This window comes from Mustela nivalis (assembly GCF_964662115.1).
Source record: "Mustela nivalis genome assembly, chromosome: 8".
In the NCBI taxonomy this organism is placed as follows: domain Eukaryota; kingdom Metazoa; phylum Chordata; class Mammalia; order Carnivora; family Mustelidae; genus Mustela; species Mustela nivalis.
Genome location: NC_139027.1, coordinates 35,918,136 through 35,935,852, shown reverse-complemented (window position 1 = coordinate 35,935,852; position 17,717 = coordinate 35,918,136). Strand labels below are relative to the sequence as shown.

The following is a 17,717-nucleotide window of genomic DNA, read 5'->3' as shown; positions in this document are numbered from 1 at the left end:
AGCACAAAGGATTTAGGTTAGGTTAGACATGAGGCTAATTTTGGGAAAATAAGGTTCACTGCAGGACTTTGCAGTGCCTCACTGTGGAATCTTCTAGATGCCTTTAGAAAAGGCCTAGGATGATGTTTGTAATAAGCAAACAGTAGAAGCAACCTAAAGGTCTATCCATAGATGAATGAATAAGCAAAATGTTGTATATACATAGAACGGAATATTATTCAGTCTTAAAAAGGAAAGAAATTCTGACACATGCTGCAATGTAGATGACTCTTGAGGTGATCAGTAAGCCAGTCAAAAAAGGAGAGAGCTCCTGTATAATTCCATTCGAGAAGTGCTTGCTGCCTGGAACAGTCAGATTCTTAAAGACAGAAGTGGACCCTTGTTGCCAGGGGCTAAGGGTGGGGACACAGGACACAGGACACAGTGAGTGTTTAATGGGTACAGAGTTTGAGTTGGGACGGTGGAATGAGTCTCTGGGCGGACGGAGGGGCATCTTGCACAACAACGTGAATGTGCTTCATGCTGTAGAATAGAACCCACAGAAATGGTTAAGATGGCAAATGTTCTGTGTATTTTAACCGCAGTTAAAACCAAATCAGATGGTTAAGTGAGGACTGGTCTCTAGGACAGGCTCTCATGCCCCTACATGCCTTGTGGCTGGTGCTGAGTACTTTTTAACTGTCCATTGTCCCCTGGGCTGGCCCATGTCCACTGATGTTCTCTTCATTGTGAGCTATTTGGCTGCTCCTGTTTAGTTCTTAATGTCTTGTGCGGTTGAACGCACTCCACCAGGGCTCAGCGGGCTTGGGCCCCTGGGAGTGGTGCTTTCGTGGGCAAGCCTGGGTCTGTGGTTTCTAAGACCTTGACTAGGTTTCATGTTGCAACTCTGGGAAGACGGATTGGGTGCTTTTCGCATGAAAACATTGTGGCCTGATTTACACGTGGGGAGGTTTTTAAGAATAATTACACATAAGACTCTCTGCTGAAAGTGTGATCCCAAGAGGAAAACAAAGTGTGATTGTATTTGTGATGCAGACGGCAACATGAAAGAGTTTTGTGTTGCTGTCAAAGTTCCAGAAATTTGGAGGCCTAACTTGCATCGGATCAAAGGGGCCCTTTAAGTCACAATTCAGATTTTGGGGAAAGATCCTTGGATAATGTCTCCTTTTAGCACACGAAGTTCTTTTTCTCTATGGATACTTTGTAGACATTCTAAAAAGGTTCAAGTAAAGAGTCTTTGCTTTTCTTTGCCTTCTCTGTTCCCCATCGCCAGGTGGAGGTGATAAGTCTTGGTGCAGAGACTAGTGAGGCTGACGACCTTTTTTATACTCAGTGCCTGCTTGTATTTCTGCTTTTGTAGGTTGCTTATCTACCTTCTCCTGTTGAAAAAAAGGCGGGGGGTTGTTACCTTGCTGTAACACATATACAAAAGTTAAGAGAGTAGATTTCAGGAGTTCTTATCATAAGGGAAAAAAAATCTGTCCTCCTTCTTTTGAGTTTTTGTTTTGTTTTGTTTTTTTGGGGGCGTAAATAATAGTATCATTCTTGGACCATAGGGTAGTTCTCTTTTGAATTTTGTGAGGAGGTTTCATACTGTTTTCCAGATTGCCTGCACCAGTTCCCATTCCTACTAGCAGAGCATGAGTGTTCCTTTTTCTCCACAACCTTGTCCACACCTGTTGTTTTTTGTGTTTTTGATTTTAGCCATTCTGACAAGTGTAAGGTGGTATCTCATTGTATTTTGATGTGCATTTCTCTGATGGTGAGTGATGTGGAGCATCTTTTCACGTATCTGTTGGCCATCTGGATGTCTTCTTTAGAGGAGTGTCTGTTCATGCCTCCTGCCCATTTTTAACTGGATTATTTGTTTCTTGGTTCTTGATATTGAGTTATATCAGTTCTTAATATATTTTGGATACTAATGTAAACTAACTGTAACAAATCATATAAAACTTTTTTAGCTCTCATAATGACAAGAGCCTGTTAAATATCAGGTTGCTTTATGTAGAAATCAGAACGGCTTCTCATATGGGACATTAATTTCATCTAGCTGTACAGTAAAGGAATCTGCAGAGACTGTGTTCTAAACAAGCAGGAAGCACTTGGAACACAAACACAAAATCATTTTAGAAGAAGTTATGTGTGGTGAGATCTATGTCTCTCTCTGGACGACTGTTCATCTAAGTCTGTGCAGAAAGCAAAGGAGAATGAATGATGAAATCATGGAGCTGTTTATGATACTCCTAGTGTAGAAAAAAAAGAAGGGTTGTTACTTTTGTTAAATTTTTTATAATTCTGGATGCTAATTCTCTGTTAGGCATATTGCAAAAATGTCGATCTATTCTGTTGTTTTTAAACTATATTTTTCTGGTCACTGTAAATGATTGAGAAATGTATATAGTCTTTTTCTTTGTAGCCTTTGCTTTTTATTTCTACTGTACCCTAAATTTACAAAAATGTTATATTTTTTGTAATGCTTGTATTATGTTTGTTTTATGTTTTTATCTTTGATTCATTTGGAATTTATTTTTGTGTGTAGGGTGTGAGTCAAGTATCAAAACTTAATTTTGTTTCAATAAATTTTATTGATCGTCCCAATAGCGTTTGATTTCCCCCTAATTTGAGATTCCCATATTTACTCACCTACGCAACACCCTCGCTCACACACACAACTAAATTCTGAATTCTTGACTCCTTTATTTATCTAGCTATTGTAGCTTTCAAGAAATGAAACTTTGCTTCCTTGGGCAAACATTTATCTATGCTTTTGTATTTATTAATTTTGCATTTCTTCCTTGGCTACTTTGATTTTCTTTGTGTTTTTTTTTTTTTGCTTCTTGAGTTGAATGCTCAGTGGATCCATTTCATTAAAAATTTTTCCTGATATTTGCCTTAAAGACTATAAAATTTTTTCAGAATACCTCTCAGACTGCAGTTTATAGGTTTTGATATGCACTGCCTTGTACTTGTTTTAAAGTACTTCACAGTTCTGTTTGAAATTTGTTTTTTAATATTTATTTACTTGTATCATATACATGTTTTGAACTAATATATTACTACCAGAAACATTCACTTTTTTGAGTTACATTCTGATCTTGAAAACCACAGCAAACAGCCTGATGAAGGAAGAGTACAATAAGTCCTACATATATATTTTTATTTTTTAGTGACCATGTCTCCCTGTTGTAGGTGTAAAATTAGAAAATTTATTGTACCTTTACCATACTTGGCCTACTGCAGGATATCCTAAGTTCTGATGAGCACACTCTCTCCTCAAAGATCTCATATTCAACAGCATTTTATTTTATTTTATTTTATTTTATAAAAAAGATTTATTTATTTATTTATTTGACAGACAGAGATCACAAGTAGGCAGAGAGGCAAGCAGAGAGAGAGGAAAGGAAGCAGACTCCCTGCTGAGCAGAGAGCCCGATGCGGGGCTCAATCCCAGGACCCTGGGATCATGACTTGAGCCGAAGGCAGAGGTTTTAACCCACTGAGCCAGCCAGGCACCCCTCAACAGCATTTTAGATCTAAGGAGAGAGTTAGAGGATACAGGTTTTAAAATAAATTATGTTTGTTGTTTACAGGTTGAGTGTGAGAGGAAAGATGCACATTCAAGGCACATTTTTCCTCTACCTATAATACATGTTTTTTTTGCTTACTTGAAGACCCTTTTAGAAAAAGTAGCAAAAGCAGCAGTCTTATTTAGTGAAATATTTTTGAATGTACAAAAAAGGGTCATATAGAAAGCATAATGTAAAAAGATACTGATTTTAAGAGCAAAAGAATATGAAAAGCTTCTCTTAGGTCCTGCACAGCCAGTTACTTCGATAAAATTTCCGTACTATGAAGATAAGCAAAGAATACTCCTACCCACTTCGCCTCTGACCACAGTTCTCAATTAAGAACTAGCATACTGGATGACAAGCAGGGTTATTGCCTAAAAATATTCATACACAGTTATCTAAGCAAATCCCAAGAGACAGACATGCTCAGAGGGAAAAAGAGCCATGTATGCAGAGAAAGAGCACTCAGTAGTGGGAGTCGTCGCGAGTAGCAGTCTTGGTGGAGAGGGAGAATGATTTACTGTGTCTGTTTTTCTCAGCTGGTTTTAAAGTTCTCATATGAATTGGGTTTTTAGCTATTCTTTTGCCATTCATTTATATTTTATGGAATTGTGTTCAGTGAAGGGGCCCTATGAGATTTCTGCTTTGAGAACCTGTTGAGATTATCTTTGAAGCCGGTAGTGGCCAGTTTTTGTGAGGGTTTCATGTGTTTGAAATGAATGTGTATTTTCTGCTTGTGGGATACAGAGCTCTCTATTAAATCCGTCCCGTTTATTATATTATTTCTATCTTCTAGATCCTCCCTTTTTTGGGTCAGCTTCATCTGTTAAGTTTTGGAAGAGGCGTGTATTCATTGTGAGGGGGACGTGTCCATTTCTTGCCTTTCTGTCAGTCTCTGTATCCCGTATTTTGGAATTAGTGGTCAGGTCCATCAAGGTTGAAGACTGTTATATAGATTCCACTTTTTATTCAATATATTTTTTCTTTGCCTTCTTTAGTGCTTTCATCTTGGAATTCTACTGTTTGGAAATGATATTGATTCAGTATCTATTAGTGTTTGCCTGCTATGTTTTTTTTTTTTTTCTTTTGGTCCTTTCTGCATTATTATGTTTTAGGAGTGTCCCCTAATTTTTAGAATTTCTGCTTTTATGGAAGAATTTAACCTTGACTTTTTACTGATTACTGATGTATTTGAATTCATTCCTGCCATGTTATCCTGTGTCTTATCTGCAAGATGTTGCCTGTTGTCTTTTTTTTTTTTTTAAAGATTTTATTTATTTATTTGACAGAGAGATCACAAGTAGGCAGAGAGGCAGGCAGAGAGAGAGGGAGAAGCAGACTCCCCACTGAGCAGAGAACCTGATGCGGGGCTTGATCCCAGGACCCTGAGATCATCACCTGAGCCAAAGCCAGAGGCTTAATCCACTGAGCCACCCAGGGACCCCTGCCTGTTGTCTTTTTTAATTAAAAAAAAAAAAATTCTTGCCTTTTGTTGGATTATTGTCTTAATTTTTCTTGCTTTTTATTCTAGTAGATTGAAAGTAATACATCTCAATTCTACATTTCTCCAGTAATTACCCTTAAAACTTTAATATACACATTGATAGTTAGTTATTCTTCCCCAATCATTGTTGATTTGAGTGCATCTACAATCCTCATGCTCTCTGATACCATTTAAACAAGCTGAGAACCACTGCTCAACTGGATATCATCTGGAATGGTCATCAAGATTATTACTAATTTCGGGGGCACCTGGGTAGCTCAGTTGGTTGAGTGTCCAGCTTTTGATTTTGGCTCAGGTCCTGATCTCAGTGTTGAGGGATCAAGCCCCAAGTCTGGCCTCATGCTTAGTGGGGCATTGCTTAGAATTCTCTTCCCTTCTTCCTCGGCCCTTCCTCCTGCTTATGCTCTCTATTAAAATAAATAAATAAATTTTAAAAAGATTATTGTTAATTTTTTCTTATAACTAGTATCTAAACAATTAATTATATATTTTCTTCTTAACTTTTAAAAAAAGTATTTATTTATTAGAGAGAGAGAGAGAGAGAGCAAGCACACACTTGCGCATGCGAGTGAGCACAAGCCAGGGGGCAGGACAGAAGGAGAAGAAAAAGCATGCCCCCTGCTGAGCAGAGATCCCGATGTGGGGCTCCATCCCAGGACCCTGAGATCATGATCTGAGCCAAAGGCAGAAGCTTAACCCACTGAGCCACCCAGGTGCCCCTGTTTTATTCTTTTCTTACTACTTTTTTTTTTTTGTTGTTGTTGTTCCTTGCCTCCTGAATTGTACTGTAATTTGCTAAAGGATATCCTCTGGTAATTCTTTCAGAAAAGGGGCCTCAGTAATTCAGTAAACTTTCTGTGTTTTTCTATTAATTACATGTTGCTACATTAATGCTCCATAACAATTTACCCATGGTCTTGTGACTTGCAGTGACAAAAATATATTTTGCTTGCTTGTGGGTCTGTGGCTTAGCTGGGTTTGGCTCTTTTTGGTTAGGCTTGGCTGGGCTTGGCCCCAGCTGTGAGTTGGATTTGGATCTGCTCCATGTATTTTATTCTGGGAGAAGCAGCTCCCCGGAGCGTACTGTTTCCATGGCAAACTGGAGGAGCTTGAGAGACTGTGCTGCAGCATGCAAACACAGCCCAAGTTTTTGCTTACCTGCCATTGGTCAAAGCAAGACACATGGCTAAGCCCAAAGCCAATGGGGTGGGAGCTATTCCTTCCTCTTTCTGTGCTGGGAGGTACTTGAAGGCACCAGAGCCAAGAAAGGGAGTGAAGAACTGGGAACAACAATCCAGTTTGCCATGATGTAACTGGAATTATTTCCCCCTTCACATTTGAATGATAGTTTGGTTGGGTACAAAATTTTCTGTCCTGTTGCCCCTTTTAATAAAGCTCATTTGTCTTGTATCTGAAAGATTTCACTTGTGCTCTTTTTGGTAGTTTTTACTTAAAATTAAAAAAATTTCTATCTGTGGAAGAATGTGTACATATAATTGCCATAGAATTAATTACATTTCCTTTTGGGTTTTCTTCTGCTTCATCTGAATTCTTTTCCTGGAGAATTTATTTTTCCACTCATGAGTTCAGAGCTTTTTCTGGATGATCATTCTCTTTAAATACTCATTCCTCTGTGGATGTGTTTTCATGTTTTGTCTTAAATGCTGTATCTTCAGTGCTATAATCTAGTGATGGGGTTGTGGTGGGGATAGGTGTGCTATAATCTAGTGATGGGGTTGTGGTGGGGATAGGTGTGCTATAATCTAGTGATGGGGGTGTGTGGGGTGAGCAGGCCCACTCTCCATGTGGTCTCTGATCTCATTTCTTAGCACCCCTGCCTCTTCTGGTTGTCTAGCACAGATAATTGTTTTCTTTTATAAAGCATACCTTATTGTCATCTCTAGAGATTTGGGATGAGACAGAAGGCGGTACTCTGCTCTGGCTAGTTTATTCTCAGATACTTTTCTGAGAGTAAGTGTTATAAGGGTGCAAGAGCCTGAGGACCAAGGAGAGAGGGTCAGGAAAGAAGCGAGATGCGAAAATGCTCTCCATATGTCCCTTCCTGCAGTACGGCCCTGGCTCAGGCTTTGGGGACCATCACTGGGCCAGGGTACAAGCAAGATCTACTCTTGCCCTCCTCTTCCTTCTGCCTCTCCTAGCGTCCCACTCCCCCATGCTAGGACAGGTTGAAAGGAGAAGCTGGCCATGGCTCTGGGCCTTTCTCTTCTGGTTTTTGCTGGTCATGAACACACTCTGTCTGCATGATTGGTAGTCACATGGTGGGAAGGCTCATCTCTGTGCTCTTCAGAAGTCCCAGCTGGCAATTCCCTGATGTGGCAGGTCTCCTTGGGCTCAAGCACTTTTCTTTTGAATGTATCTTTCATTCCAGAAAGGATTTGGAATTCTTTGCCAGCTGAAAGATGCATTCATTAGCTTGTCAAACATTCGGTGAGTGTTATGTGCCAGGTATTTGGGTGAAAGGCTGGGCATACAAAGATACTTTTCAGGATCGTATTTTCTCTATTTAATTCACTAGTGAAAGACCTGCGTGTAAGGCTATAATAATTACAAAAATATGTGGTGTGTCATTTCTGCTTGCTGAGGTGGGGAGGTGGATGGACAGGCTGGGGAAAGTTTTATAGAGGATAGGAGACTTAACTGAGTCTTGAAAGGTAATGGGTGTTTTCTGAGTATTGTAAAGGGAGAGAGGAGTGTGGCAGTGAGGGTAGATGGTGGGTCAGACACCCCATTCTAGACAGGGAGGCAGTGAGTCCCCAGACTCTTCTGATGAGGGGACATGTAGCCCTTCTTGGTTTGGGGGTTTCAGAAGAACCCATCTGGTTGGCACGAGAAGGAGAAACTGGATGGATCAGATCAGATGTTGGGGCACTTTTAAGAGACACTCCTGAGAGCTGGTCAGGAAAAAAGTGCCTGCAAAGGTATTCCTGTTTGGCAACAATCTATGTGCACTCACACACACACAAACTCACATGTATGCACACTCACACGCTGCCAGACACCAAAGCTGTTGGACCACAGTCACTGCTTAGGCTGGTGCCACGCCATGTATACCATGGAAGGGCAGAGTCCATGGAACTGACAGTGCCTGAGAGCCCATTTCCTTAAGAAGTGTCCTTTTTGGAGCCCTGGGGACAGAGACCGGGATGAGCCCAGGCAGTTGTCATGGGGCCTCAGGATGATGTAGTTGTCCACCTCATTTGGGGACAGGGTGGGAAAGGGGTCAGATGATCGTCTGGACAGCTTAGGCTTTGTTCATCAGTGTGTTTGGAAGGGGCTGCCAACTCATCTAAGGACCACTTTTTTATCGTGCATCAGAGGGAGACAAGCAGGAGGTTTGTCCAGTCCCGATCTGTGTGCCGTTAATAAAGATTTCATAACCTCAGCCAAAGGGCTCTAGGAAATTGGTACGTGATTATTTCAGGGACCCATGTTGGGCCCAAACAAGTGAGTTTACAAGTATTTGGTGGTCTATTATTTTTGTCCTATTAAGTCATACATGTCTGTTTACCAGTTACGCCTACCTTGAGGGCCTGCAGTCTAGTCTTCCAGGTTTCCTTCTGGGTGATGGAAGGCCCCTGGCACAGAGCCTCGTCATTAAAATCTGGGTCCAGGATAGGAGTGCTCTACATGTTGGAAATGGTGTTATCTGGTCCATAGTTAATGCTTGTTGTAATTGGATTTAATTTCCAACAAAACTCAACTGAAAACCCCCTTTTGCCTTCAAACAGTTTTCTTGTAGATGAGCTATAATTAAGGTACCCATGGCAATGTCAGATGTTATTTTGGGTTGAAATGTCTCATGTTTGATTTTGGAATAGAAACAATTTCTTTTGGAGAATGTAGTAAAATATCCTTTCAGCTGTTTTCTTGTAATAGAAAAGTAGAAAAAAATGTGTCTTCACTTTTGTGTACATTACCCAAAAAAGACTTACGGGGCCTTAGTCATGAGCTTGAAACTGTTAGGTGTTGTATGGGGTGAGGGGTGTTTACCAAACAAATGCAAAAACACTTCATTATTTAGAGGCCCCTTTTCGGGCAGCCTGGATCATCTGGAACACACCCAACAGCAAGGATGTGGTGAAAACAGCCACGGAGCTGCCAAAATATTATCAAAACCAAGTACCCAAGCTCTGGTTGGTAGCACACACGTCTGTTAAGTGCTCCTCAGAGTTAATTTTCTCTTAATTTAGATACAATAAAAATGATCTCGGCTACATAATTTCCCTGACCCTCAGCAAATCCTCAGTAAGGATTGAAAGGAAGAGCCTTCTAAAAGTAGGTCCCCCAAAGTCAGAGGGACAAGTAGCAGGCTGACAGCAAGGCAGGAGGGAGGAGAGCTGCAAGAGCGGGCTTCCTGAGCTGGAAGGACAGGAGACAGAAGCAAAGCAAGGGATGGAGGGCAGTGCCAAGCGGGGAGCCTCCCAATGTTGATCCCTTTAGTGACTGGGTAATATGGAGAAAACTTCATCCTGTGAGGAAATCAAGGCCACCTTGGAACTGTGGATTAAAGGAGTATTCACCTTTCGGGCTCCACTGATCCTTGATCTTTTTCAGGGGTTCCACTGAGAAACACAGACAGCCTTATAGTAGAGGCCACCCATCTGCATGGTCTAGGCATTCAGAAATTACATGGGGATCTGCTTCTGTCTAGTTAGCTGTGGAAGCAGAGGCAGTGCCTTGTACAGAGTGAGCATCAAAATAGATGCTAACTCTTCAGTTCCAGAACAAGATGGCATATACTTACTCTCCCCTGTTCTTCACCTCTAAATATAATGAGACACACTGGAAATTCTTCAACAGACAATGACACAAGGACTCTGAGAGCTGGAATGATGCCATAGGTGCCAGGGGAGGCCCTGGCCTCATTACTTCCAGGCCCTGGTAGAAGTCCTGACACCTCTCTCTGGGACTACTGAAGCAGGGAGGGAATTCAGCCTTCCCAGGTGGCCTCCACTGACACCTGGTCTCCAGAGGTGGTAGGGGTGATGCTCAGTGAAGATGAGCATCCCTGCTCTCTACTCACTCTTCTCTGACGCCATGCTAACAGGGCGTCAGGGCGCCTCCTTCTAGCCTAGGGAGGGTAGAAGTCTAGTCTCTTCATTAGGGTAGGGGTGGGGCCACCTTTTTTTCTATGGTATTTGGTTAGAGTTATTGTCTTAACGGTATTCTATCTTGCTAGACTGATTCTTCCTGTCCTACGGTATTCTATCTTGCTAGACTGATTCTTCCTGTCCTTTGGCTAGACAGAGCAGGCTCTTGTTGGGGTTGCTTTTGTGTGTGTCCATTGGTGTTTCCAGTTGGCTGGCTCCTTTAACGCCAAGCATGGGTGGGGTCAGGGTCAACTCCAAGGACTCATGGTTTTGTTACTCGGGTTGTGAGTTCCCTAGCTTACCACCTCCTCTCCACCTTTCAGAGTCTCTCATTCTGTCTCTTAACGTTACACTTAATGTCCAGGTTTTTTGTTGGATTCAGCAGGAGGAACAGGGAAGAGTATGCGTAATTCATCTTCCCGTGAGCTGGGATTTTGGCATCATGTTTTTAATGTTAAGAAACTTGTTTATTTTATCTAACATGTAATAGATTCCAGTGCTGGAGTCTTAATTTTATTAATGTGATCAAACTCCAAACACAACAAAAGCACCCCCAGTGGGGCTGAGTTCCATAGACCATGCACCAATTATACTGATGTTTACAACTGTGACTGACTTCTGTTAGTAGATCTTATAATCTGAACCTTCACTGTAGCTTTCTTCTTAGAAATCCATGTTGAGAAATGCTCTACTCTACTGGGCTTAGGTAAGATTAGCATCTGCACATGTTGGTTAACAGGGCTGCTATTTCTACACAAACCACTTTATGTCAGCAAATCTACTGGGCATTTCTTAAAGGAACGCAACCAGCAAGTTCACAGCCAGCACATACCTGGCACACTTGAATTAGCAGAGACAGAAACAAGTCATTCAATAAAAATGGTGGGCTTGCCCTATGCAAGAAGGACTGTAGATGCTGGAAGATGGAAAATGAGAAGTGGTCCCTGATCCAACAGTTCACTGTCAGTGGGAGAGAGAGAGATGCAAAGAAGCATGGGTGGTGTCAGGGTCCAGTTCAGTGGGACAGGTTCTGGGAGAGACTGTGGAGGGAGCCACCCTCTGACAAAGGAGGGTGACAGGGCACAGATGTTGGAAAGGTGTAATGGAGAGGTGAGAAGCAACTTCTGAGCTGGGATTGTGGGAGGGTGATGGTGGGATGGAAGAAGCTGCATTTCCCAGCTCATGGAGTAGAACAGTTTCTGCTGAAGGGGATGGGATGTGGGGCAGTGTTAGAGGACGTGGCTGGACATGCCAGCAGGGAGAGGTTACAGAACATCTGAACACCCTAGACTGGGTGAAATTCCTCTTTAAAAAGAATTTTTAAAAGAAAAAGTAGCATGGAAGAAATAACACTCTTTAGTTTTTGATCTGTAAATTTGTAATAGTTAAAAATAGGGAAGCAAGGGGCGCCTGGTTGGCTCAGTGGGTTAAAGCCTCTGCCTTCGGCTCAGGTCATGATCCCAGGGTCCTGGGATAGAGCCTGGCATCAGGATCTCTGCTTGGCGGGGAGCCTGCTTCCTCTCTCTCTGTCTGCCTCTCTGCTTACTTGTGATCTTTGTCTGTGAAATAAATAAAGAAAATCTTCAAAAAAAAATAGGGAAGCAAGATCAAGAAGATGAAAAAATGGGAAAGCTTGTTATTTGGGAAAAAATGGAGGTGACATTCTCTAAAGACATCATTGAACCAAACAAATATGAGAGTAAGGCGGGGCCTGCACCCATGTTGGGAGACATCCAGCGGGAGGGGGATTGCTCTCCTGTTGTTGGGAGGTCTTGGGGCATAGAGCCAAACTCTGTGTGGACCAGAGTCAGGCTAGTTATTTATCTTCAGTGATGTTTGCACAGAGCAGTGTGCAGAGGCACAGGATGCTTCCTGATGTGGTGAGTTCCCTGTCATTAGAAATATGCAAATGTCAGGAATGTTGGCTGGCTACCCACCAAATTGTTGGAAAATTTTGGTAACCAGTGGGTGATTGGATGAGGTAATCTTCAGGGTCCCTTTTTACTTCTGAGAATCTTTGCTTCTCTTTGAACCTTGAGTAGAGTCTCATGTAGAACATAGTGGATTATTGGTAAATATTTATTGATAGCCCAAGGGAAAATCATGTTGGGATCAAAACATGAAACATGTAAGCCTGTCACCATCCATTCTGAGGGAAATGAAAATTTTATAATTTTTATATGTTTTCTCTATTTTTTTTTTAAAAAAAGCCCTTTCCAGAATTTTTAGTCCTTCCACACTTGGTATGATTCCTTTAGAGCTACTTTGGGAACCTGCCATGGGTTTAACTGGGTGAATTCTACTAAATCTAGATTGGGCCACGTGCCTGGCATGCCCCAGAATCAGAGTTGGTCCATGCTAGTATTATTTTGACTCTGGGCCATTCTATTCTGTTGCAGACTCAGTATTTTCAGTTAGGAAGGAGCTTAGCCAGTCATGGTAGGGGCGGTGGGGAGGACTGGGCGGCAGAGGCAAAACACACACTTTGCAGGAAATGCTGTGCTTTTCCTTCTCTGTTTTCTCACACATTCATTTCCCTTCCTCTTCTCTTTTCCTTATCTCCTACCCAAACCTTCTTATTAATAATAAAGGTAAAAATAAATAATAGCCAACATATTGTATGTTTGTAGTGTTTGAGGCAGTGTGATACACATTCAGTCTCCTTAATACCCCAGATGGAGGGTTTTTTTGTTTGTTTGTTTTTTGGTAATTATTTCCATTTAATATATGGGGAAACTGAGGCCTGAGCTTGCAGAGTAGAGCCTCTGACTCCTGAGCTGGAGTCTTAGAGTCTCACTTGTGAAGGCTCATTTGATCTCTCTAAAAAGTTCAAGGAAAGTTCTCTTTGCTTCGGCCTAATAGTGCCCCACTCGCTCTTCCCTGCCAAGATGTTTGGGGATGTTAAGAGGCTGTGTCTGTGAAAAAGGCTCCATCCACAAGTGCATTTTCACAGGCTGAGCATGCTCAGCTAACCACCACCAGGATCAAGATGCAGAGCAGCACCATCCTGTCTGATGCTCCCGCCACGCCTCAGAGTGACCTCCACCCTGACCTCCATCCCTGTAGGAGGCTGCGTCTGTTCTTGAACTCCTTAGAAGTGGGATCAGCGCGTCCTTTTTTATGTCTGGTTACTTCGGCTCTGCGTCTGTAAGATCCATCCAGCAGTGTGCTGGTAAGTTGGCTCTCAAAAAAAGAAAAAAAAAGTCTCTGTTTGGAGTGTTTGCCAATTTCTGTGGTATAAACACTCCCACCATGGCTGATTTCAAGCCACTAATAATTTAAGAATCAGCTTGGAAAATTCCAAAATATTTCATAATCAGCTCTTAGGAGCTGGTACGAGCCAGCCTCACCATGCCACAGGATTCATTCATATTGTAACATGTTTAGCATATCTTGTGTGAACATATGTGGATTCTTTTTATTGTAGCTTTTTGGCAAAAGTCATCGGTTTTCAGAACGAGCCTCTTTGGGGAATTCCATTTGCGTTGCTGCTGGAGGGCAAAGGCATGAGCTCTGGGGCCAGAAGCCAGCAGTTCGAGCCTCCTCTCCACCAGTACCTCTCTTGACCCATGTTCTCAGCCTTAGCTCTGCAGACAGGAAGCACCAGGCCTGCCTCACAGGCTGTGAGCACACTTGGCATTCAGTAAGTGCTCAGTAAATGTTCCCTCCATCCCTTTACTTCTTTTGTTCATCCTAGGGAGGGTGAAATCTTGTGGAGAAGGTGGAATCTGTGTTCCTGCATGGATCTCTGGAGGTTTTGCCCTAGTGCCCAGAGCACCTGCAGGAACCCTCAGCTTTATTTCCATTTTGTCTCTTGGAACAAGAAGAGGAGAATGAGAAGGGAAAGAAAGAAGGAAGGATGGCGGGAAGGTGAAGGAGAGAGGAGGGAAGGCAGCAGGCAGGAAAGGAGGACGGATGTAGCCCATTAGTTGTGTCTCTGTGGGTCTGGCCTGGAAGAAGAGTTTTGTGTTTACAGGTTGACCACCTGATTTGGCTGGCTGTGACGGGCCCAAGAAATCTGTTTACATGGAACAGATTTGGAAATGACATTCGCTTTGTTCCAGAGCTGCCTTCCTGCTTCTAAACCAATCATACAGTCCAGACGTCCTCTGGAGAGAGACCCCATCCATCTCCAGTGGATCATGAAACCCGAGGAAAGAATGAGAAATGAATGACACAAGTGCAAAAAAAAAGAGTGTTACAGACTGACAGTCAGTGTACCTGCAACTTTTCAGGGTGAAGGGGAGTGGAGACCAAACCATGGAGAGGCCCCTGTGGCCTCAGGGCAGGGGGACCCGGCTGACATGGAGCTTGTGGCCCACTGAGGCCGGCATCCCCCACTGTGAGCTGCTCCCAAGTGTCTTCTGTGGAGCTGGTACCATGGGCTTTCTATCTGTAGCAGGCAGGAAAGTCCTCTCTTGTCTCCCTCATGGACTATGACAATACACAGATTGTAGCCCAAGGAAATAAAATGCCCCTTCCTGCTGGCCAGTTCAGGCTGTGTCTCCTGGGCATGATGGACCACAGTGTTGGCTGCCAAACCTGTTTGCTTTGGATCCCCCTCCTGCACCCCAATCCCAGGGCTTGGGGCCTTGATGGGAAAACTTCTGGTTTCTGTGATCTTTTGAATCAACTTCTTGTGTCCCAAGGGCAAAGGCCACATTCAGATCCCCAGCTGGAGCCCACATCTCAGCCACCTGTCTGTGGTTCCTGCTGCTGCTGTTTCCCCTTTCTTCTGGGAGGAGAATCTAGAAGAGATTGCATCGTATAAGGAACAGAAAGAGTAATGATCTTGGAACTGGCTGGATGTCATCCTAAGTCCTGGCTCCACAACATGCTGGTTGGGTAACCCTGGGCGGATGCTTTCTCCCACGTAGGTCCTTTGAGAGGACCCAGCTGGCTGAGGACCTCGACCCATTTTGCATGGGTGGACGTGGAAATGCTGCCAGGGCCGCCTGGCCACCGCAGGATTGAGCAGGATTTGAACTTGTGTTGGTCTGGCTGCAGAGCTGCCTTCTGTTTCCTGCCCCACACTCTTCATGCTGTGGGTTTGGGAATGCCCCTGGGCCCCTCACTGTCTTTATGGGGGAGCTGAGGGGTGCCCAAGGACTTTTTGTTCACAGTGTGGCATGTTTAGTTACTCATTCTTTCACTGTTAGATATCAGCGTTGCTTCCAACTTTTTATTATCATGAACAAATTTACCAGTCATGGTGACACCAGGAATTGATGCAGGATGGAAATCCAGGAACAGCTGGCCAGTGGTGAGCCCCCTAGGCTTTGGCCTGCACTCTCCAGCTAACACGTGGTTGATGCAAAAATGACTTTCATGGTCCTATTTTTTCTTTAAAGTCAATTTAAAAGTAATGTTCACTGGGAAAAAAGTCGAATAGGCAAACTGAAAAAATACAAAGAAGAATGTAAAAATTTTAAACTCTTCAAGTACTAACATCTGTGATGGGCTGAATTGTGTCCCCTCAAAATTCAAACGTTGAAGTCCTCCCTCCCAGTACTCAGAATGAGCTCTATTGGACAGAAGGCCTTTGGGGGGGATTAAGTTAACATGAGGCCATCAGGTGGCCGTAATCTGATCTCACTGGCATCCTTGTAAGAAGAGAAAATTTGAGCACGAGGGGTGCACATAGAGGGATGACCGTGAGGACACGGCAAGAAGATGGTCCTCTGCAAGCCAAAGAGACACATCTCAGAAGAAACAAGACACCTCCTTCCCCCAACTCTAATCTTGGCCTTCCAGGCTCAGGACCTATAAACTCCGTAGTGTGTGGTATGTTGTGATGGCAGCCCACGCTGAGACAGCACCCCTCTGCCCTCTCACTGGGAGTCACATTGGAGGCATTCTGCACAGACACCTTTATCCCATCCTTTCTTCACTCGCCGTTGCACTCTGGGCACTTTCCTGTGTCCCTGGCTCCCTGCTGACCGGGAGAATAAGGTTCCATCTCTGTATTTGGGCATTCAAGATCATCCGAGGATGGCCCTCTATCAGCCACACCGATTTGCTGGCTCTTTGCCAGACTTGCTCCCTCTCTTCTGCTTCTGCCACCTGCCACCCCTAAATGTGCTTTCCTTCCCCTGCCCTCCTTCCCAGCCTGGGTCTGACCACAGCTCCATCACCACGCAGCCCTCCGGTAGTGTGTTTATAAATACACCTGTGTCTACAGCCCCTACCGTGGTCCCTCTAATGTATTCTGTTTTCAACCAGCCTTAGATGACAGTGACATTTGAAAAAGTAAGGATTGAGGATTTGGGACAGAATTAAATTCTTCCTGGGCCCCTATCTCCTGTTTCAGCGGATCTTAGAGAAATGATAAAAAATGATGACCAGATTGGGTTCATCCCAGGAATGCAAGCCTCATGACGAATTAGAAACAAAATCAGTGTAACTCACTGTATCAGCAGAATAAAGGATTAAAATAAAGTCATTTCAATGGATGGGAAAAGCATTTGACAAAGCTTGCTATCCATTCATGGTAAAAACAGAACAAAGCAAGACAAAACTATCAGTAAGTTTTAGGAACAGTAGGGAATTTCCTCAAACAGTAAAAGGCATTTATAAAACTCTTATAGGCTGGATCACACTTAGAGAGCCTGAATTGTTTCCTGAGCCCATTCATTCCTCCCCAGGAAAGCTTTCCTGACCCCTTGGCCAGGTCAAAGGCCCATTATATCTTCCCCCAGGATCACCCTCTCCTCCAGAGCAATGCTCATAGCTGCAACTGAAACTGTGTTTGTGCCAGTCTTCGGTCAGTGTTCATTGGCAGTGAGCCCCATGATGATGGCATTCTGCCCAGTGCCACTGCGCTATGTCCACACCAGACTCAGGGAGCCCCTGAGTGAGTGGCGGGCACGGTCCTGCTTGCACAGATCTTGAGGGCTGGGGCTGGGGAAGAGCTATCAAATGAGCACCCATGATCTCGGCAGCAAAGATGATGCTTGTGGTTCACTCTGGGCCACTGCCCCACGGAGAATGGGAGCTGGTGCTCTGTCTTCCGGCTTGAGGCTAGTGGGGGTTCTCCAGGCCTCTCACTGCCCACCTGAAATAAGTAGATGAGGTCACTAGGGCCCAGGATGTGAAGCTGTACACAGAAAGAACCAGAAACCCTAGTTCAGAGTGAGTAGTTGTGGTAACTGCAGAGGGCGTCTGCGTGCAGCAAGTTCAGGGTGGTGTCTCCTGATCAGTGCCCCAGACAGATGTCTGCAGTGAGAAGCAGCTGGCGGGATGCTGTGACTTCGAGGGTCCCGCCCGGGGCAGAGCCCCTACCGCTTAGGCGGCTCACCCACCTGCCTTTGCTCTGGTCGTCAGCAATCTGGCTTCTCTGTCCACAGTCACCAGACAGGACACAGGACCCCACTCCTTCTCCCGCCTGGAAGTAGACTTTCCCTTTCTTTTCAAAGACGAGTAGACAGCTCCTCACGGATAAAGGAGAGCAGGGCCTCCTCCAGGATTTCTTCCAGTGGTTGTTGGGGGGAGGAGCAGGGCTGGGAGCTGTGCTGGCGCAGACTGTATGAGTCT

The 17,717-nt window shown here is 44.0% G+C and overlaps 1 long non-coding RNA gene across 1 annotated transcript; it reads right to left on the bottom strand.

The window, feature by feature from the left end:
* Positions 1-16,731: 16,731 nt before the first annotated feature.
* LOC309870792 lies at positions 16,732-17,717 on the bottom strand. Its single transcript, XR_014314818.1, has 2 exons — positions 17,486-17,717; positions 16,732-17,238 (listed from the first exon to the last, which is right to left on the bottom strand). It is a non-coding gene; the product is annotated as an uncharacterized lncRNA (long non-coding RNA).